The sequence below is a fragment of the Podarcis raffonei genome, chromosome 13, assembly GCF_027172205.1.
Source record: "Podarcis raffonei isolate rPodRaf1 chromosome 13, rPodRaf1.pri, whole genome shotgun sequence".
NCBI lineage: Eukaryota > Metazoa > Chordata > Lepidosauria > Squamata > Lacertidae > Podarcis > Podarcis raffonei.
Window position 1 is genome coordinate 1,874,868 of NC_070614.1, and position 19,995 is coordinate 1,894,862.

A 19,995-nucleotide genomic window follows, 5' to 3' on the forward strand; every position below is an offset into this window, starting at 1 on the left:
AAATGTCCATCAGTCTTAGTCTACTATCAGCCTGGAGACCTCACGTCCGAGGCTCTTAATTCTCTCTCAATTCCTCTCTGCTGGTTTTTTTGGTAGTCCTTAATATTAAACACCAGATCTCGGAGAAGCTCTGTCCCGATGGGGTCCATATTTCTTCCAGCCAGACCTCCATACTTAAAAGTGGAGCCCGAATCTTGTTTCTTACTCCTTTTACGTCCAAATGTCCCAAAAGCTCCAACTTTCACCTTAATCAAATTTGTAATCCATAGGTCTTCAGATCTCCACATAAGGAGATCTCTCCATTCTTCAATCTTCAATTCAAAACAGATTTTCATCATCCAGTACTTATTTTCCTTTGTAGCCATCATGTCAGGCCTCTGGCTCTCCTTTGTCATCTGCAACATTACATCTCCTCCTTCCTTTTCCTCAGAAACAACATATATCTCTTTCTCCACACTCTCAAATCTTTCAAGTTTCTCTTCTTGTCCAGCTGCATGGACTTCATGAGTCAAGTCCTTATCAAATTCAATGAATTTGTTTACTGTTAAGTCCAGAGTTGCAACATTTGTAGCCAAAACATCAATTTGGCCTTGTAACTTTCCCAAGAGAAGAAACACTCTGTCCAATTTAGCTTGAATTTTTCCTCCTTCAGCCATTCTTGTAATGTCCCAAAACCCCCTCTAGAGGGATTTTAGTTACTTTATCTTCCTTCCAGTTCAAATCCAAAATTCAAGTTAGTTTGTATCAGTTCTTCCTTGTTTTCAACAAAATATAACCAAATTGTAGCAAATATATCCAGCAGAGACAGCAGAAACAAAGTTCTCTTTTTCCTTCTTGACAGCTAATTTGACAGCTGTCAAACTCTTCTATATCTCCTCAACAGGCTCTCTCACGGATCACTCCCAGGTCCGGGGGGGTGGCACTTCAGCTCTCAAAATTAGCTCTTATCCTCCAGTGAAATTACTTATACTGTCAAATCGTGAAATTAATGTCTTTTACCCAATAAAGAAGAAATTCTCTCGACCTTAGTTAGCTAGTCCTTGCTTTAGATTATTTATAAGACGGGGAGACGGACTTCCTGTTTGCGCCTTCCCCGATCGTGCCTAATTCAAAAAAAAATTTTCTTTACAAATCCAATTTCCGTATTACTCACGGGTTGTTGCTTTTAGAGTCCAATTGTTCACAAGAAGAAGTCAGCGCTCTCCGACCATGGCATGTGGCTTCACTCCACAGGAGAAGCAGTCGACTCTCAGCACCGCGCCGCTCACCCCGTCCCCCATTCCAAAGCCTTTAAAAAGGCTCCTTCGTGGGTCGGGGGGCGCAAATGGTGCCCGCCGAGTCACCAGGTTCACAGGCTTCAGCGGCTGTGATTTCTGAGGGTCCCCGCGTCCTGCGGAGCCGATTCCCTCGGGAGCTCGAAGGGAATTCGCCATTAGCCGATGGCGCTAACCCAGAAGTCCCAGATCAGAACATAGGTTTGGCACCTGACTTCCTGTTGCAGCTAGCCAGGTACCTCTGCTAAACCCTCAAGCAGAACAGGAAAGCCACCAAGGCTTCTGTTGCTGCTGCTCTCCCACAAATGGTACTCACAGGTAGACTTCCTCTGGAGCTGGAGGTTTCACTCAGCAATGGTGATTTTTAACAGTATTGATAATCCTCTCTGAAAATGAGAGAGGGCTTAGTGTGCATCAATGGCTTTCAAAGCAGTCATTCAGTAAGATGCTAAAAACTCTCATTGGCTTCTCGGGATTGGCAGGTTTTATTCAAACAGATCCTTGCTGATAGGTGTGCGCACATTTTTATCATGGTTGCTTCCTTTTCTGTAGAAGAGGATCTTGGCTGCAACAGCCGAAGAGGGTCGTGCGTCTTTTTCTGGTAGTTTGCAAGAGAAGTGAGATGAGTCATAGCCAAGACTCCCTTGTATCTGATGTGACGTTGGAGAGGGGAAAAGGTTTCTCAGAATGACACAGGCAAGCCTCAGAGGCTTCTGAGTAGCCACCACAGCCCTGATCCTGCATTTACCAAAGCCCCAACACTTCAGCAATCAGCAATATCACCCCCGCCCCCTGGCAATGCTTGCATTAGGAGAGGGACTTTCAGAGTATGTTTTTTTAAAAGCAACAACGTCTTTCATCTCCAAGGTACACAGGGTTTGCATGCACACACCCAAGACCTCAGTGCTGAATACATTCTGCAATCTGAATGAATCATAAAACCAGTGAATTTGCAATTCTCAGCTAGTACTTCACATTCTTTTTGGAGAGAGAGGTTTCAGGTTTGGAAGACAGATGCCTACTCTCCAGTAGCAGAGTTAAGCACAATGGCAATCGCGACTAAGCACATTAAAACTTAGATCTACATCTGCCCTCCTCCAACTTTAAACAAATGCTCCCCATGAAATGCTTAGGCTAGAATAAATCACAGACATGTAGCTCTGCAAATGTTTAAATTTTACTCACAGAGTGTCTGAAGTTCAGGAAACAAGTCTCCATGCTTGGCAATAAAACAATAAAAAACCGAAGGAAATAACTTGGTTTCCTTGTAAAAAAGATCATGCTGTCTTTAGGTTAGCAAAGATGCAAGCTGTAAAACCTCATTTTAGAAGGTTCTGTTCACTTGCAGGGAGCCATGACTGCATGGCTCCTTCTTTCCTTGTTCCAGGAAGTAGGAAGAGAAAAAAAGAATGAGAGGGAATAGATTTTTCATCCATGATCTATGAAATCTCTTGCAGTCTCCAGATTATTAAGAATATGAACAGCAGTTTCACCTTTCTTTGTTTGAATCATTTGAAATATGAAATATTGTCCAAGACAACTGATACTGCTCTATCATTCTGTCCATTCCATTTCTTTTTTCCTGCTGTGGCTTCTCACCTCCTTCCTCTTACGTATGGAAAAATGTGTTTATTTGAAATAATCTTGCTTCTAATCTTCTCCACTGGGCCCTGTCATCCTCTGTAAGAATGGACAGTTTAAGGTTTGCCTCAGAAATGAAATTCTCACTAGCCAGCTCAAAAAATCCAAAGCTGGAAAAATTCTCAAAATTGGGAAATTGAGAAAAATCTGCCAAATTCAAATGTACTTCAAACATAAATTTCAGAATGAAAATCTTCACTGCCCAACCACTGTTCTGCTGTGGGTTTGACGTGGTGTGGGGGTGGGGATCCCTTTACAATTGGAGCCGTCATCATGTACTTGCCAGGTGGTGCAACACCACCGCCTGGTGGCCAAAAACTCAAAATTCAGGATCTAACCCTTTAAACAAAGTAAGAACACAGAAGTCTGTAATGCAAGAAAATAAATATATTGTTTATTTACATAAAGCTGCAGGCTCGATTCAAGCACAAAATAGCAGTGAAATATTCAGGCCAAATATATTTCTAGATTACAAAACAGGTGGTTTAGCTCAAAGATGGAGCCTGTGCTTGGGGGAGCACAGCCCCGGCAGCCTCTCCCTACAGCTGCATGGCGAGAAAGAGAAAGCTCTGAGGACCTTTTCCCTGAGAGGGATGTGGATTTCAGCACTAAGATTTGAGCTCAGGACTCGGACTCTGCCTCTTATCAAGAGATCTCGTCCAGCTGCATATTCTGTACATTCACTTGGCCTTAGCTTGGGAGCTGATATCTCTTTACACTTTCAGTTGTTGATTTATTCCAAGTGCTGCAATTCAAACCAGATGTTCTCTGTTTAAGGAGGAGACCAAACTAAGCTTCCATTAACAGGGCAGACATGGAGTGAAGATTTTGAAAAGGCACCAGAAGAAGGTATGAGGCTTCTGTTCTTCCATCTTGGGGAGTCGCATCCTCAGAAGTCTAGTGTCCAGATCAAGGGAAGTAAAAGTCCCACTCTAGTCTGCCTTTGTCAGACCACACTTGGAATACGGTGTCCAGTTCTGGGCACCACAATTTGAGAAAGTGTGCAGAAGAGGGCAACAAAGATGATCAAGGATCTGGAAACCAAGCCTTATGAGGAACAGTTGAAGGAGCTGGGTATGTTTAGCCTGGATAAGAGGAGACTGAGAGGAATATGACAGCCATCTTCAAAAGTCTGAAGGGCTATTAGGTGGAAGATAGAGCAAGTTTTTTTTCTCCTGCTCCCGAGAATAGGACTTAAACTAATGGTTTCAAGTTACAAGAAAGGAGATTCCGACTAAACATCCAGAAAAACTTTAGCTGAGATTCCTGTCTTGCAGGGGGTTGGACTAGATGACCCTTGGGGGTCCCTTCCAACTCTAAGATTCTATGATTTCATGTAATAAACTGCTTTCTTTCTTTCCTGGTGTGTGTAACTACTGTATGGGACATGATTATGGGTAAAAATGTATTCATAATGGAAGCATGTTTGACTCCAACCAAAGATCCTAAACTGCTTGGGAATGTGTGTAGAGATATGTGGGAGTGCTCAGCACACCTGTAGGTTCAAATGCACACCTCGTGGCAAGGCCATTGGTGCGTCTGGTCCTCAGTGTTATCTTCTCTGAGTCTCCAAGGGCTCCGGCAGAGACAGGCAGTTCCCATCCTCTGCTGCCAAAGACACTTTGAAAAGAGAAGCCTGTGGGGACTGAACCAGGAAGACCTGCCTGCAAAAGGAGTGTTCCCACCCCCCAGCCTGGTCACTGGTCATTCATGGCTCCCATTTGCCTGCTGCATCTGTCTTGCTGAAAGGCCAGCTGCTTCTGGCTCCTCCTTGCCTCAGAATATTTCTGTTCCTGTGGCTCATTGCAATAACTCTGTCGTCAGCAATACCTGAGCTTGCTCCCCCCCCTCCAGGCCCCTTTCCTTGGCGTCATGTCTTTCACATGGCAAGGTGGAAGTCAGGAACTGCCTTATCACTGACATTTGTAAGCTCCTCTGGAGCAGTTTGGGGCTAAAGAGCGTGATAAAAACAATTTAGGAACCTGCTTTACAGGGAGCGGACCATCTCACTTCGTATTGTCTCCCCTGACCGGCAGCCACTCTTTGAGGCCAGTAATTGAACCTCAGACCTGTGTGCGAAGCAGGCACTCTGCACGCGCTTAGCAAAAGACCCCTCCAAAACCAGTTCTCTTTTACTTGTGTTGAGAGATGCCCCATTGTATTTTATAAGCCCCAGTCAGGATTCCAACATTTGATTGGACCTATTGAGTTGGTTGTGTTAAAGTTACTGCTTCATGAAACCTGCCCTGACCTTTGCAGCTTCCTGCTCTTGTGTTCTGACTGCCGTCCTCTCTCCCACCAGATCCCCACCCCAAACTTTGCAAATCTAGGTGGGCAGAGAGGTTGCCATGTCAACCAGTTCCTGCCAGTGTTAAATGTTGCCTTTTGAAGGTGCTGTTGGCTCTAGAGGAGGTCCTCTGAAATATGTTTTGGGGTGTGGCTTTAGCCCCCAGAGCAATTGCCCCTCAGAAGCCAAATAGCCAGCTAAACTATGGAACTCCCTCCCACAGGAGCAGTGATGGCCACCAATGTGGATGGCTGCAAAAGACAATTGGACAGATTAGTGGAGAAGTCTACCAGTGGCTCTGCTCTGCCTCCGCTGTCAGAGGCAGGAGATGCTTCTGAATCCCACTTGCCGGAAGCCGCAGCAGAGGAGAGGGCTCTTGTGCTGGAATCCCGCTTGCTGGTTTTGCACAGGAATCTGGTTGGCCAGTAGGAGAATAGGATGCAGGATGGGATGGGCCCTTGGCCTGATCCTGCAGTCTCTTCTGATGTTACACATAGTTGACTCTCCCCTTGCTTTTGAGAGAGGAAGGTTTAAATCAGGCACTCATATTAGCTGACTTTCATCCAGGGGCTGTAAGACTCTGGACCGCAGAGCAGAGCAGAGCCATTGTTGGAGGCAGGAGTGCTTCTGAAGGGCAGCTGCTGAAAATCGCTGGTGGGCCGAGCAGGGGGCTGGACGAGAATAGGTTCTTCTGTTTTGCTGTGGCCTTTGGAGCCGTTCTGTGTTTGTGCATTCTTCCTGTGTTTTGAATATTTTCCGCCTGAGGTTCATACTCTCTCCCGCCATCCCTCTGGTGAATGTAAACGTCAAGCAAAGAAATGAATCAGCATCTGCTCAGCTTTTGCGGCCAGAAGCATTCCGCTCATTAGGTGGGGAGCTCTGGGGCACAGCGACTCTGCTGATTGCAGGATCTGCCCATCTTTGCCTCATTTTTTTTGCAAATTGAGAATCAAAGTGGAGAAACTTCAGACGTTAGCTGTGGTGGCCTTGCCTCCTGGTAGCTGTGGGGGTGGGAGCTTCAAAGCCAAGAGGCCTGGTCCACACATGTGGGCTTGATAGTTTGTGGGTGGCAGGCCACTCCACTCTCTCCATTTGTTTTTGTGTTTTGACCTGTGCTCAGTTGCAACAGCAGAGAGAGACTTAAACCTGCCACAATGTTGAAAGTACTATTTGATCTCAGAGGTGCAGCAAGCTGCTTGGTCCATGGTGAAAGCACTTTGCACATGCTCAGAGGGAATATTTTATTGCGATTCATTTCAAAAAATCAGAGCAGTTTACAACAATTATACATGAAACAACACAATAAAAACCCTGTAAAAATATTTTAAAAATCAGGAATCAGCAAACTATTGTGGAAATTTGGATTCTTAATTGCCTGCATAAGCCTGGCAGAATAGAAGTTTTTTGCAGAAGATGCCTGCTGAATCTCTAGTGCCAGAGAGTTCCACAGGACTGCTGGGGTGATAACATTACGGGCTCAGTTTCTTGTAGTTGTCAAACAAGCCTCGCCAACTCCCAACCAGCAGTGCTCCTGCAGATGATTTCTGTGGTCGAGTTGGGATGTAAGGAATCAGGCGGTCCCTGAAGTGCCCAAAGTTGTTTGGGGCTTTGAAAACTGAGACAAGGACCTTTAACCTGGCTCAAGAGCAGATGGGCAGCCAGTGCAGATGTTTGGACAATGGTATCAAATATTGTCGGCCAGTTGCCCCCTTCAGCAGTGTGGCTGCTGCATTCTGCAGCTGGAGCTCCCAAGCCAGGCCCTAGGGGAGCCCCACAGAGAGTGCAAGGGAGCAATCCAGCCTTGAGGTTTCAAGCCCATGGACCACAGTCGTCATGCTGCTGCAAGTGTTTGGGTGCATCTGCGGGGGGGGGGGAGCCTCTGAACTTCATATACTGTCCTTTCTGTGCCAACCTGTGCCAATTTCCCTTCAGTCTAAGATTCTTAGTTACCTTTTCTCTAAACTGAAAAATCTCAAACACTCCTTTTTGTCATAGGAAAGTCGTTCTGCCCACTTGATCGATTGCTTAGATCCATCTAACGTATAGATATTGCCACTGAGGTTGTTCCCCATTATGTCAACAATTGCATTATTTAAGGAGTGCCTGGCTTTAGGCTCTTGCATCTGCATTTCCCTTTCTGCAAACATGAGAGGTTTGTGGCTCTGTAATGACCACCCCTGCTGACGACGGCTGTTCTGGGGGACAGAAATACACCCTCCAGCGCCAACCAGGCTTTTTTTGAAGGCCTACGTGTTTCCACAATTAAAACATCCAGCGCCAAAACGCACACATCACAGGCATTCTTGCTGCTTTGGAGCCAGAGGGTTGTGTCTCTGGCTCTCTGCGTCTCTTTTTAGACTCCCAACTGAAATAGCAGATGCTCTAAGTTTTCCACCATCCAACAAGATGCAAAAACTCTGTTTCCATAGATAGACGCAGAGGGAGGGAGCAGAAAGCGGCTTTGTGGAAACTGGATTTTTTAAAAAAATGTCTACAAAGTTTCTTTTTACAGCCTGTGGTTCTTTTTTCATGTTACTGTGGAGGGTGGGGTGCTTGGCTGGAGTAGTGCTCTGCTTACAAGGCAGAACAGCCAAACAACGACCTTTTCTCATCCCCTGGTTGGGCATACTGACTTTTTCATTTTAAAGCGTCAGCCCAAATTCTGTTGCCTGTATAAATTCTGCATATTTGACCAAAGCTTTTCTGCAGTTTAACTCTGGAACTCCCTGCCACAGGAGGCAGTGATGGCTACCGACTTGGATGTCTTTAAAAGAGGATGGGACCAATGAATAGAGGAGGAGAGGACCCTTGATGGCTCCTAGCCAGGATGGCCGGGCTCTGCCTACGTAAGAGGAGGAGGAAGCAAACACTTCTGAATCCCAGTTGCTTGAGATTGGAAGGCTTTCCCATGTGCCCCCACCAAGGTCACATTCATACCATACATTTAAAGGGCCATGCTACTACTCTGAACAGTCATGGCTTCCCCCAAAGGATTCTGGGAGCAGCAGTCAGATGGGCCGGGTACAAATAATAAAATTATTAATAAAGGGTCGAATTCCCAGATTGGTTTAACAATCAATCCTCGTCACCGAGAACCCTTGGAAATGTAGCTCCTGGAGAGGAAGGGGGTCTTCGCTTAGCACCCTTAACAAACTACAGTTCCCATAATTCTTTGAAGGAAGCCATGGCAATTTCAAGTGGTATCTCAGTGCTTTAAATGTGTCGTGTGAAGAGGATAAAATGGAATTCACACCCAAACACCCGCTGCATGTCATCCTACCCAGTGGCTTAGCGTGGGGGGTGCAGGGGGGCCGGCCGCACCAGGCGCAACATCTGGGGTTAGGGCAAATCCACGGGTTAGGGGGCGCAAATTACTTGCCTTGCCCTGGGTGCTGACAACCCACGCTACGCCACTGATCCTACCCGAGGCTTTCTAAAAGGATAAAATGTATTGGGGGAAATAGCTGCATAAAGTTTTCTGCTACTTGGCTTGGCCACTTTATCCCCCACCCCACCTCGCCTGCCTCCTTATTTTCATCCCTCCCCAGTGCCCATAATAACGCCAACAGCCAGTATGAATTTTCAAAGCAGTGGCCTCTTGGTCACACATGAAGAGAGCCGATGTGATCCACCAGGCAGGCAGCAATGCCCTGGAAAGGCTTTCTGAAAGAGCAGAGCTCATGCTTGTCCTCTTCATGTGGGCAAGTGGGATTTTAAAAATGCCTCGTCCCTTTTGTGCAACAGCGATTAAGAGCAAGAGGGCCTGGCTGCATTTAGAGCAGGATCTTACCACTTAAACTGAACCCAAGAATCCTGGGAAATGTGGTTTGATAAGGGAGAGCCTATTCCCCTCACAGAGCTTCAATTCTCCAGTGGTTTAAACATCAATCCCTTTCCCCAAGGAACTCTGGGAACTGTGGTTACACTTCCCAGCACCCTTAACAAACTACACTTGCCAGGATTCTTTGGGGGAAGTCAAGTGGGTGTCGGATATGTGTGTTTAAATCTGCGGTGTGCATCTGCTCACAGCAGTGGCAGGGGGGCCTCTGGGAAACCCACAGTAGGGGCACGGGTGGGCATCACTGCCACCCCGCCAGGCCCAACACCTGGTGAACTATGGCTCCAAACAGTCCATTTAGGTGCTGTGCCAGATAAATCACTAGTATAAGGTTACCTCGTTTCCTGGGGACAGTCCCTGGATTTACAAATCAGTCCCCCTGACAAAATCCATCTATTTAGCAGGAAGTTGAAAAGTGTTCATTGAAAAAAATCTGGTAACCTTTCACTAGTAGGCATCTTAATCGATTTGTCTATTATTATTATTTTAAAGCTTTAAAAAGCTTTTTAAGCTAGTGGCCACAACCCCTATTACAACCTAACAGTCTTGTTTATATCTTAGGTTAACTTTTGAATTTCCTAGATATGCTAGATGCCTGAATAGTTTGACTATCCCCAAGTACCCCCAGGCCACTTACTGGAAGTATCCTGAATGAGGATCCCTGTGTTATAAGAATTCTAAGGTCCCAAATATAAAATAAATGTTCATAAATGTACAAGGCAAACACATACATAAGTATATAAACCCCGTGTCTGAAACAGTACAGGAGAGCAACCCTGAAGCCATTTTGACTCTCCCAAATTGACCTCAAATATTTATCTGCAAGGAGGGAGGAAATGGGAACGCCTCTCCATTGTCTTTTGCTTACCTGTCTTAAGGGCGTATGTGTGTATGAATAGAGTGAGCCTGTGACCTGGATTCAGGTATTTACCATCATAAAAGAATGGCCGGGCTGCCCAGGTAATGTAGTCAGTGACAATTGTCAGGTATCCTGTCAAACAGGATTTCTGCTGTAGGCCGCCTCCTGTGATGTATTTCTAGTGTAGACCACCTCCTTCTGTGATGCATGTATGGTTTTTTTGGGGGGGAGGTCTTGAGCTACAGGATGGGCAATTTCAAAAGTCTATATAAAGGCTTGCGCACCATTGTTCAGGGTTCCTCCTCCCTCCTGCGTGTTGTGAGTGAGGTCCCTGTTGCAACAGCTTTAATAAAGATCAGGCTTTGCTTCTCAATATTCTCTCTTTTTAAAAAAATGATATTTATTAAGATTTTTCCATTATCCAAAAAAGTCAGAGAAAAACACAAAAACACAAATAAGAAAACAAAGCAAAAAAAAAAAAGATTTAAAAACACATAAAATTCAAAGTCCTCACTTTCAATAACATACTTTCTTGACTTCCCCCCACCTCCCCCTCTTGTATTCCAGTTCAAATTGTTGGCTCAACAAGTTCTTGTCCCCAATTTTTAACCTTTTTACATTTCAGTCATTTTTAGAAAAACAAATTTTAACTTTTAAACTTTTAACTTATAAATTTATAACTTATAAACATCAATAATTGCACATCTGTTCTCATACTTAGAGCCTTTTTTCTAAAGTCGACCTAAATTCCCTTCCACGATTTCCCCAATTCTCATACATAAAACAAAATAAAAACAAAACAAATTATAATTATGCCCCCTTTGGATTCCCAAACTCCACCCCCCCCTTTCCCGGTTTCAATCCCCAACAAATGTCCATCAGTCTTAGTCTACTCTCAGCCTGGGGATCTCACGTCTGAGGCTCTCAATTCTCTCTCAGTTCCTCTCTGCCGGCTTTTTGGATAATCCTTAGTATTAAACACCAAATCTCGGAGAAGCTCTAGTCCAATAAAGTCCATATTTCTTCCAGCCAGACCTCCACACTCAAAATTGGAGCCTAAGTCTTGTTTCTTACTCTTTTTAAATCCAAATGTCCCAAAAGCTCCAACTTCCATTTTAATCAGATTTGTAATCCATAGGTCTTCAGATCTCCACACAAGAAGATCTCTCCATTCTTCAGTCTCCAATTCAAACCAAATTTTCACCATCAAGTTCTTATTTTCCTTTACAGCCATCATGCCAGGCCTCTGGCTCTCCTTTGCCATCTGTAAAATTACAGCTCCTCCTTCCTCTTTCTCAGGAACACCATATATCTCTTTCTTCCCACTCTCAAAACTCTCCAGTTTCTCTTCTTGTTCAGCTGCATGAACTTCCTGTGTCGATTCCTTGTCAGATTCAATGAATTTGTTTACTGTTAAGTCCAGAGTTGTAACATTTGTAGCCAAAACATCAATTTGGCCTTGTAACTTTCCCAAGAGAACAAAGACTCTGTCCAGTTCAGCTTGAATTTCCCCTCCTTCAGCCATTCTTGTAATGTCCCAAAACCCCCTCTAGAGGGATTTTGGTTACTTAGTATTCTTTCCAGTTCAAGTCCAAAAATCAGATTAGTTTGTATCAGTTCTTCCTTGTTTTCAACAAAATATAGTCAAATTGTAACAAATATAGCCAGCAGAAGCAACAGAATCAAAGTTCTCTCTTTCCGTCTGACAGCTAATTTGACAGCTGTCAAACTCTTACAATACCTTCAGCAGGCTCTCTCGCGGATCGCTCCCGGGTCCGGGGGGGTGGCACTTCAACTCCCAAAATTAGCTCTTATCCTCCAGTAAGATTTCTTCTAGTGCCAAATCATGAAATTAATGTCTTTTGCTAAATGATAAAAGATTGCTTTAGATTATTTACAGGAGGAGGAGGCTGACTTCCTGTTTACACCTCCCCCGATCGTACCTAATTCTTCAAAGAATTTTCTTTAAAAATCCAATTTCCGTACTACTCACGGGTTATTATTTTGGAGTCCAAATCACAAGAAGAAGTCAGCGCTCTCCGGCCATGGCACGCGGCTTCACTCCACAGGAGAAGCAGACGACTCACAGCACCGCGCCGCTCACCCCGTCCCCTGTTCCGGAGCCTTTAAAAAGGCTCCTTCGCGGGTCGGGGGGGCGCAAATGGTGCCCGCCGAGTCACCAGGTTCACAGGCTTCACCGCCTGTGATTTTTAAGGGTCTCCGCGTCACCGCAGCGGTACGACCCTAATCCTGTAGAGCCGATTCCCTCCGGAGCTCGGAGGGAATCCGCCATTAGCCGTTGGCGCTAACCCGGAAGTCCGCTTCTCAATATTCTCTGGTTGGCCTGTTATTTTCTCCTACCGATAGGGAACCCACTTAAGGACTCTATCCAGGCTCCAGAATACCCCATAAGGGAAAGGGAGCAGGTTTTTTCTATATCACCTGTGTCCCTGTGGAGATGAAGTAGCCAAAACTTAGTGTCACCCCTCTTTGTTGAATGTAGTCTTCACAGAAAGGGATATAACAGGCAGTGGCGGAGGAAGCTGCTCGGTCCCCTGGGATGGGGTGAGGGTGGGGCGCACCGTGGGGCCTCTGGAGTCTGCCTGCCTCCTCCCACTCAGCCGCCCTACAGCTGGGGGGAGGCAGCAGGCGGACCATTTGGGCAGCGTGGAGCCTGTGTGCGCCCAAGCCACCCTGTCTCTCCCAGGCTTGTGTGGCTTGGGCGTGCCGCAGGCCCCGTCGTGAGTGCCACCTGGCATTTGTCACCCCCCTCAACGGTGACACCCGGGGCGGCCCGCCCCCACCACACCCCCTTCCTCCACCCCTGGTAAGACTACTTTGTGCAATTAGGAGGAAGCACACTGGAACAGTACTTGGAAATGTTTCTTGGCTGGCACGGGGTGGACGGGGGTGGGGTGCACTAGAGGACCCTTTGGGTACCTTCCAACTCTGCAAAACGAGGATTCTATTATTAATAACAGAGTTAGTGACCAAGTTCCTCTTCTCTGTTCAACGGTCTCATTTTAATTGCAATTGTCATATCACAGTTTTAAAAACCCTTTTTATGACATTGTGTTTTAAATGGCCATGTTTTAACAGGTCTGCGGCCGGGAACTTTGTTGTTTTAAATACACGTTGGCAGACAAATGTGGCCCCTCCCATCCACGCAGACCCTCTGTACATGAACCTCCCCCTTTCCTCCTTCCTCTCTCACCCTGCAAGCCGCCCCCCGTCCGTCTGTCTGTCCTGCTGGCCCCCCCGTTGTTTAAAAATCAGAGGAGAAAAATCTGTGGTTTGGCCTCCTATAAACAATGTTGTGGAGCTGCAGCAGCTGTTTCACTTAGAGTTCAGGGGAACCTGGATCTTTCCTGCAGAAACAGTCTTTGGGGGTTGGGGAGGTTTCCGGTGGGGGTGGGATGGGTTGCCACTTCCCAGTTGTGTATTTCCACAAAAGCTCAACACAGGATTCTGCCAGGTAACTTTAAAAGAAAAGAACCACAATAATCTCTGGCCTCTACCCCACATCTTGCATCTCAGTAGGGGCCGGGGAGGGGTTTGGCAACCTCAGACATTTTGGTGGGGCTCACCTGAAGAGTTGAGTGTGTCTTATTTTAATTTCTGGGGCTGAGGTTTCTCAGCTCCCTAGGGAAGTTCTGGCGCATTACAGAGAGGTTTCTTTTTTTTTTTTTAAATAAATTTTTTATTAGTTTTTTCCACACATGATACAAGACAATACAACACAATACAAGACAAACAAACATACAAACACGTATAATTTCTTGACCTTTCATTTCTTAAGCCTTCTTTCAGCGACTTCCCCATACCTCCCCTTTCTGCATCCCTGTTGACAATCTTTTCAGCATCCCCTAATATCAGTATAATATCTCTTTAAGTCTTATTTCTCATGTCCAATTGCTAATCGCTGCAATTCTATTTTACGTTGCTCAAAACATTTTAGCATTCATTAATTTTACAACAGTTCTTAAGATAGATTTTAAACTTCTTCCAGTCCTCTTCCACCGTCTCTTTCCCTTGGTCACGGATTCTGCCGGTCATCTCAGCCAGTCCCATATAGTCTATTACCTTAGTCTGCCATTCTTCCAGTGTGGGTAGTTCTTGTGTCTTCCAATACTTCGCTAATAGTACTCTTGCTGCTGTTGTAGCGTACATAAAGAACGTCCTATCTTTCCTTGACACCAATTGGCCTACCATGCCCAGGAGGAAGGCTTCTGGTTTCTTCACGAACGTGCATTTAAGCACCTTTTTCATTTCATTATAAATCATTTCCCAGAATACCTTAATCCTTGGGCACGTCCACCAAAGGTGGTAAAAAGTACCTTCAGTTTCCTTACATTTCCAACATTTATTATCTGGCATGTGATAAATTTTTGCAAGCTTGACTGGGGTCATGTACCACCTATAAATCATTTTCATAATGTTCTCTCTCAAGGCATTACATGCCGTAAACTTTATACCGGTGGTCCATAACTGCTCCCAGTCAGCAAACATAATATTATGACCAATATCTTGTGCCCATTTAATCATAGCTGATTTAACCGTCTCATCCTGTGTATTCCATTTCAACAGCAAGTTATACATTCTTGACAAATTCTTAGTATTGGGTTCCAATAGCTCTGTTTCTAATTTTGACCTCTCCACCTGGAAGCCAATTTTCCTGTCCTGTTTGAAGACTTCATTTATCTGATAATAATGAAGCCAGTCTCTTACTTTTGACTTCAATTTCTCATAGCTCTGCAATTTCACTTTTCCCTCCTCCTGTTCTATAATTTCCCAATACTTTGGCCATTTGGATTCCATATTAAGTTTTTTCACTTCCTTAGCTTCCATTGGTGACAGCCACCTGGGGGTTTTGTTTTCCAACAGATCTTTATATCGAGTCCAAACCTTGTACAATGCTTTCCTGACAATATGGTTCTTGAAACCTTGATGAATTTTTACCTTGTCATACCATATATATGCATGCCAGCCAAATCTGTTATTAAACCCTTCCAAATCCAAAATGTCTGTGTTTTCAAGAAGCAGCCAACTTTTCAGCCAGCAAAACGCCGCTGATTCATAGTACAACTTTAAGTCCGGCAGGGCAAACCCCCCTCTTTCTTTTGCATCAGTTAATATCTTAAATTTTATTCTGGGCTTTTTGCCCTGCCAGACAAATCTAGATATGTCTTTTTGCCACCTCTTGAAACAATCCATTTTGTCTAAAATCTGCAATGTTTGAAACAAAAACAACATTCTAGGCAAGACATTCATCTTAATAACAGCAATACGGCCTAACAAGGAAAGTCTCAAATTTGACCATACTTCTAGATCTTTCTTAATTTCTGACCAGCATTTCTCATAGTTATCCTTGAATAAGTTCACATTCTTAGATGTCAAATTAATCCCCAGGTATTTCACCTTCTTTGTTACCATTAAACCCGTTTCACTCTGAAACTTTTCCCTTTCAACAGCTGTTAAGTTTTTGTCCAGTACTTTCGTCTTCTGTTTGTTCAACTTAAAACCTGCTACTTGACCAAATACTTGTATTAGTTCTAAAACTCTTTTCGTACTAGTGTCTGGCTCTTGTAGGGTTAAAACTAAATCATCTGCAAATGCTCTCAGTTTGTACTGTTTAGCTCCGACCTGGATCCCTTTAACCAGCTGGTCCTCTCTACAGAGAGGTTTCTCTCTGGCACTTGGGTGGGGGCCAGGGGCTGTGCGCCAGATTCCCCCTCCCCCAGGAGAAACAATTCTCAGGCAAGTGGTGCAAAGTCAGAAACTGGACTGCCAAAGTGTGGCTTTCCTAAACTGACCGTTACTTGTTAAATTGTGCTGCAATTGAAGGTATGCCTGTTTGAGGGGGACAGAGGAACCACACATTGTATATTATATTAGGGAAATTTAGACCCAGGCTTAGGTATTAGTGATACAGATCTGTTGTCAAAATACTAATCTTGAATTTGGAAGGGGGGGGGACAGGGGACAGACTTTTGAACCCGCACAAATCAGCCTTACTTCCCAACTTTCAAGAGTCAAAGGGTTGAGAGGGTTGACATGTGGACCAGCATCTTGCGCCTGGTTGCTAGTTCAAAGCTACTGTAAACAGCTGTGTGGCTGCTCCCAGTCCCCCTGCCAGCATTTGCTCCCTATCACAGAATTGCAGAGTTGGAAGGGACCCAAAGGCTCACCTACTCCTGTCAACAACATGCTGCCTCTGTCACTTGCAGCCCGTACGTTTGAAGTTCATTCAATGCACATTTAAAGCACAGGACTTCCCCCAAAGTGGGGGGGGGCTAACGGGGCTAGGAATTGTAGCTCTGTACCCAGGATTTTGTGGGTGGGGGGAGTCATGTGTTTTAAATGTGCATTGGATGTAATTTAATTGTAGCGTGTGGATCTCTGGGTGGCCTGGGGGGATGTTTTCTCATGGCTTCTTTTCCCATCTTCTCTCGCTTTTTTCCTCTTTGAGGAGAGACTGTAGCTCTTGGAGAAACAAGACCTTTCTGAGGTGTTAATGCCATGAACTCCTCCATTGTAGGCTCAGGTTGTATATATGTGTAAATAAGCTGTATATCCTAAAGACACCCCAGTCTCCGCTGTGCCTCCTTCCCAAAAGGACGAGCCCTGAGTCAGAGCCTGGGAAGAAAATGTGGACCTTGCTTTCCCATTCAGGAGGTCAAGCTTATGTGTCTCTTCCTCCCCACTCTTTTATATTTATAACAGCGCTGTGAGTTAGGGGATCTTAAGTTCGTGGAGGTACATAAGCCAGAACTCACCAACAGATTGCAAGGAGTGAGGGCAGGAGGCAGGCGCTCAGTCCGTGTTCAGCTACACCCCAGGAAATCCTGTTGGCATCTCTGCTTATCCTCCTTTTGACCACAGGCCCTGAATGAGGTTTCCCTACTGAGATCTGTGCAGTGCATTCAGCACAGCTTCTTGCAAAACTTGCATTTTGGTTTGCTTGTTTTTAAGGAGCAATCTTCTAGTCCTCATGGTTAAAAAAGACCAGGCTTGAAATGAGTGCATGCAGGGCAGGAGCAAGAAAGACCTTTAGAGACTCCAGGCACCAGGAAAGATGATGATGCTCCTCCTATATGCAATTCAAATGAAAGTAACATTATATTTTTTTAGCTGACACAAAACTTATACCATGTGCAACACATGACAGGGTTTGATTCCTTTGCATTATTTGGATCTATGTTAGTGGGATGCTCCACTCTCCCCGGTTTAGTGGGAGATAATAAAAAGAGAACAGAAAAATTAGGGGAAAGTGTGGTGGGCACAGTGCAAGGAAGTCTAACACAGTTCTGATTTTTCTCAGGATGATGACTTCAGTGCCTTTTTTGAAATGTTAAATTATTGTTAAAAATGTTTGTGTTTGTTGTGTGCCCCTGCTTTGCTGGTGCTCTAAGAATGCCCTTAGCCTCCCTGTTGGCTGATCCAGAAGTCTGAAAATGTCTAGGTGAGGGTGTGTGCCGTGTCCAACCCATCCTTCTCCAGCCTGGGGACCTCCAGCTCTCATCGGCCCCTCCCAAGACACCAGCTTGACAAAGTCTGGCATAACCATTTGCCTCTCCTTGTGGGTTGTTTAAAAGGGCAAAGGGCAGAGCTGCACTATGCGCTGAAAGCACATCAGCACACATGGCTCCCCCCCCCAGGCTGGGTGCTGCCGTCTCTGCAGGGCCACCATTTGCAGCCTCCTTGGCTTTAACGCTGTGGAGTCAGGTGGACCGGGAGGAGAGAAAGGACATAGATTCCTAAATCCACTTTTTCTTTTAAGCACTGTAAAGCTTCTGGCTTATATGTCATGGGAGCACCAGAGTGCTTGGCCTGAGAGGTCCCTTCCCCTGCATGCAGGCAAAGACAGTCTCCATAAATCTCTGCAGCAAGTCAGGAATTGGCCGAGGAATCTGGATGCAGACTTGCTGACCCAGCGAAAAACTTCCTTGGCCAACCAAATTAGAAGCGGTGCCAGGCCGAGAGGTTTTGAGTGAGCTTTTTTTTTTTTTGGTCAAATTGCAAGTTGGTTTGAAGTGTTCCCACAAAGCTGCAGCACACCCCACAAGAGCTAAATTACAGAGCGGCTGCCAGGCCAAGGAGGCTGTGCAAGAAGACCTGGGCAAGGTTGGGGGGCAGCGGCAGGACGTGGCCAAGGAAGGCAGGAGCTGTGCCGGCTCAGTTTTCGGGCTAGAGGAGTGGAAATAAGGCACAGCTCTGAAAGTGTGATAGAGAAGGGGCTTGCCAGCTTCTGTTTACAGACCAGCCCTTATTCTAGCTCCTGGCAGAATCATGGAATTGTAGCATTGCAAAGGACCCCTTGGGGTCATCTAATCCAGCCCCTGCAATGCAGGAATCACAGCTGAAGACGCCCTGACAAGGCGGCTGCCCAGCCTGGGCTTAAAAATCTCCAGTGGAGAAGTGTGCACCAACTTCCAAGTCGCAACTATGCCTACTGGGCTATTTTTTATTTTTTTTTTAAAAAAAAGGTAATTGATTATAAAAATTAATTAAGGATAAAAATATTTATATACAACTATATAAAAACATTGCAGTAGTACGTAAAACCATGCAATAAAAACAACATAAAAAAAATTAAAAGCAGAAATCAGTTTACTATTGTGAAAAGATATGACCTACGTAAGCCTGGCAGAATAGAAAAGTCTTCAGGAGTCGTGTAAATGTTGGCACCAATGTTGCCTGTGAATCTCTAGTGGCAGAGTGTTCCCCAGGACAGTGCCAATGACACCAAAGCCTCAGTTTCTTATTGTTGTCAAATGAGCCTCGCCAACTTGGGGAACGACCGGTGACGCTCCTGCAGATAATCCCAGTGATCTCGCTGGGGTGTCAGGGTTCAGGCACTCCCTTATGTACCCTGGACCTAAGTTGTTTGAGGCTTTGTGAATTAGCACAAGGACCTTGAACCTGGCTCAGCAGCCAGTGCAGATGCTCAACTACAGAGTTGTGCCACTTCTTAAGGCCCATTCAAACTTCCTTTTGCACCGTGCTTTCTTTTTCTTTCCCCCAAAGATTTCTATTACAGTTTTCACAATACAATAAAATAGTATCTAGAGCAAATAAAATCAAAAAGACAAGAAGAGGAGAGAGAGAATAACAAGAAAAGAAAGGAAAGAGAAAAAGAATAGGTGGGGGGTATAGTAATGATCATAATGAAACATAAAACTTTAAAGTTCTGAGTGGCTTTCCCCCCTTTTTCCCTGGGAAAACCTGCTCTTTAATGCTGAATCGGAACAGGCAGCAATTTGCAGAAGACTTGAATTGCTGTTTGTTGCACTTCAGCTTTAAAGAGTGAGTTTTCTCAGGGAAACCTCTGGGGTGGAAAGAACGCTCAGACACAGAGCTTTAAAGCCAGACGTGTGCCTGGAAAGCACTGAGCAAAAAGGTAAGCGTGGACTAAATGAAAAAATCCCAGGGAGACAGGGGAGTTGCTCCACCACCTTTATCATTTTGGCTGTCCTTTTCTGAACCTTCTCCAACTGCACATGATCCTTCTTGAGCTGAGGCCACCGTAATGCAAGGAGGGGAGCAGAGATTTATGACCCAAACCTGCCAGGCTTTCAGCTTCATGGAAGCAGACATATGGGAAGATGCAGGTGCAGGGACTGATGTGTGGTGGCCCCATGAGGCCTAGGAAGTGCCTTGCAGCTCCTGCATGGAAGATGGGGTTGGACCAGAGGACCTCCTGGCACAGTCTCCCTCTGCTGCTGGACACATTCAGGGGGAGGATCAGTGGGCACACTTGATAGTAACATCCTCCCGCGTTGCTGTCCTTCCCCAGCAGACAAGATGGCGAAGTAGAGGACGGGGGCTGGCTCACTCAAGGGGGGCTTTGAGGGTCGCAGGGGAAAGGCGGGCGAGGGGGGAGGACCCAGCAGAACAGGGGTTTTGGGGAGGGTCCCTCAGAAGGTGGCGGACCCTCCTTCCTTCCCTGGAGGGTTTTGAGAGGCAGAGACCAGGCGGCCACCTGTCAGGGTTCCTCAGCCATCACTCCTGCATCGCAGGAGGGCGGACTCGAGGACACTTGGAGGGCCCCTTCCGCTCTGCAGCTCCGTGATTCTCTAGAAATTGATCTGTGAAT